Genomic DNA, 3,665 nt, shown 5'->3' with positions numbered 1-3,665 from the left:
AGAGAGAGAGAGAGAGAGAGAGAGAGAGAGAGAGAGACTGGAGGCATAAGCCCACATAACAGTGAGAATTCTGGTTCCTGATATCTTATTCATTTTAGATATATATGTTTAGTGGCTATATTAGTTTACTAGAGCTGCTCTAACAAAATTTAACAGGCTGAATTACTCATGCAACAGAAATTTATTTTCTCACAGTTCTGGAAGTTTGAACTCCAAGATCCAGCTGTTACCAAGATTGATTTCTTCTGTTTTCTCTCCTTGTCTTGTAGGTGTCCACCTTGTTGCTGTATTCTTCACATTTACATGATTTTCTTATGTGGACTCAGGTGTCTAAGGTCTCTCTTCAACATGTGAATTTATGTAAGGGGACACATTAAGCCCAAAACAATGATATTAAAATTTTATTTGCACATTCCTGTTGGAAACAACTTCATCAAGTTCTTTGGTATTCTGTGACTAATAGGTATACCTGCTTATGTGCATCAATTTTATCAAGTGCAATCACGCCTCTGTGTAATTCCTTTTGACTAGTCTTACTGACTCTGCTCAGTTCCAAAATTACTTAGGTTAGGAAATTTTACCTTACCTTTTTCAGTCGTATTATTTGTAATACAGTTATATTTCTTGGTCAAATTCTCCATTCTTTCTTGGGATTCTTATCAACCTCCTAAATGCTTAAAAAAAGAAATGTCTTACACTAAGTTTTACTCTGTACTCTAAAGTTCTGTGGATTTTGACAAATACACAGTGTCAAGTAAAAACTATGATGATAACATGGAAAATAATTTTATTGCCCTAACATTTTCTGTTTCTCTTTAGATAATCTTCCTTCTATCCCTTGGGCTCTTGGGAAAGACTGATCTAATTGTCTCCATGTTTTTATCTACCCCAGAATATCTTATAATGGGAATTATACATTATACAGTTTTTTTAAAAATCTACCTTCCTTCACTGAGAAATGTGTATATAAGATTCATCCATGCCTCTTCATAGCTTTGCTGGCTCATTTCTTTTTATCACTCAATAATGTTCTAGTGTATAGATATACCTAGTTTATTCATTCAGTTTCTGAAGGGTATCTTCATTGCTTCTAGTATTTTGGTGACTATATATAAAAACATCTGTGCAAAAATTTTTGTGTGGGCATAATCTTTGTAATCATTGAGGTAAATAACTAGAAGTATAGTTTCTGAAGCATATGGTAAGACTATGTTTGGCTTTGTAAAATATTTCCAACTGTCTTCCAAAATGTCTATAGTATTTTTCCTTCCCACTAGCAGTGACTAAGAGTTCCTATTACTCTGAATCCTCGCAGAAATCACTATGGCTTTAGTTATAAATAATTTAAGAAAGATGGGTTCTTGTCATTTGAGATTATCCTGCTCCAAGTATGCTCAGCTTCTAGGTTTATGTCTTTTTTTAGAAACTTTCCAGCCATTATTTCTCCAAATATACTTTCAGATCCATTTTATTTCTTCCTTTCTTCTAGATTCCTGATGATAATGTTGTCCCACAAATTTCAAAGCCTCTGTTTATTTACTTTTCATTCTATTTGTTTCTGTTCAGATGCATTAAATTTATTGTTCTGTCCTCAAGTTCATTGCTTCTGTCCTGTCACCTGCACTCTATTATTAAATATATCCCCCCAAAAAACCTATTTTTTTTGTACTGGAGATTGAACCAGGAATACTTTCCTACTGAGCTACATCCCCATCCCTTTTTATTTTTATTGTATTTATTTATTTATTTATTTATTTATTTATTTTGAGGCAGAGTCTGATCAAGTTGCTTAGGGTCTCACTAAATTGCTGAGGTTATCTTCTAACTTGAAAACCTCCTGCCTCAGCCTCCAAAAACTCTGGGATTATAGACATGTTTCACTGTGCTTGGCCATTTTATAATTATTGTCAGTTAATTCCAATATCTGGTTCTTATCACTGTTGATATCAAGTAATTATTTTATATCATTCAAGTTGTGATTTTCTTAGCTCATGTTTAAAGCATAAATCCCAAAAATATTTTCTATGTAGAAAATACAAACCATACTTTTACTGTGATGAATGATTTTTTTAATGTATCTTGCATGTTTTTGTCTATTGTATTAGGAGACACTGGGTTCTATTTGTCTTTTATTTTAGTAAGCAGTCACTTTGTTTTTGGTTTATTATGCAAAAATCTGCCTTCCCTTATGGGCTATGGTTCCAGTAGCAGTTTAATTTATAGAGCTTTGTGGTCTTATTTGGGTTTGCTTCATTTATCTTGTGCTGTGTCAGTTTCTACTAGTCCCTGCTAATGTATGGGCAGGGTCCATTTCCCCAGTCCTAGCAGTTAGGTATCTGTCACAGGGTAAAAAATATGGTAGATTCCCTTTTACCTATGTCCACTGATTGCACTGGTTTCCCTTAGAAGCATAAGTCAACCTCTAACCCAGAAAGACAAAGTTGCTTCCTAGAGTAAGCTACAAGGATTGATGGGTTCTGCAATTCCAACTGGGTAACATCTGATGGAGGAGGAGAGACTTTGGCCTGTGGGCAAAATGATGCTTTCCAGACCACGTTGTTTACTGTGGTGCTGTGCTTTCTGCCAGTTTTATCCTCTCACCTCCACTTCACTTTCCATGGCAGGCTATAAGAGTCTCATGGACAAATACCATTTGCTATGACTGAGTCCTTCTGACTGATTTATCCTGCTTGTTTCAGTATTGCTTAGTCTCAGGCCTGGTGGGGATAGAAAATACTCCACTGCTTATTGTACATAGGAATTTTAATTGATCTGCCTTGATATTGGTATTGGGCTTCCTGATGTTGTCAGAGAGACTCACTTTGTGGAATAGGAGGAATGAGACTAGCTAGGCTGTTACCTGTGGATAGGGGTATGGAAACTCAAGTGTGGGTAGGCACCCTCGCCGTTCCTCCAGTCCTGGTCTTCCAAAAAGTTCATCTTCTTCTTACCACATTTCAGAATCCTCTTTTGATTTTTCTCTCCACTATTTCCAGTGTTTACAGTAGTGCTTAGCAGAAAGGAGAAGGGAAATAATGTATCTGTGGAATCTTTTCTGCACCCGAAGTCTCACATAAATTTCTGAAAGGTCATTTTATATGGACAATATAAAAACTGTACTTTTATTTGTAGAATGTTTTGGCCTGATCAAACTGAATTTCTTTAAATAGATCGATGTAATTCAATACTGATGATATACTTTATTTTCAGTTTGATCATTTCACCTCATATTATGGGTTTTAGACACAATATAGAATATTATTCACCCAGGGAAGATAGACTTCATTTGGTTGTTTCCTTGTGGTGCTGGATGATCACTTTCAATATTTCATAAATTGTTGCTATGATACAAACCTCCAGGAAAGGGCTCCGGCAATCAGTGCTGTTAACAGAAATTCTAAGTCACACTCACACCACAGTTACCAGCACTATTAGAACACTTGACTTTGAACATGAAGGCAAATAAGAAAACACACTTAGTCATCTTGTTATGGTAAAATAGTCTCCTGTTTAATTGCTTATTTGGCATGAAAACTGTCCCTGATTAAAATATATCTAAACTGACCCATCAATTTTTTCCTTGGTATGTGTGTTATAATGATTATGTTTTTTTGAGGCTATAATATTATATGACAATTAAGAATTCCAATTCAATATTTACCAAC

This window comes from Marmota marmota, unplaced genomic scaffold (assembly GCF_001458135.2).
Source record: "Marmota marmota marmota unplaced genomic scaffold, marMar, whole genome shotgun sequence".
Lineage (NCBI taxonomy): Eukaryota > Metazoa > Chordata > Mammalia > Rodentia > Sciuridae > Marmota > Marmota marmota.
The sequence above is the reverse complement of the archived record's forward strand: the minus strand, read 5'-3'. Positions refer to the sequence as shown.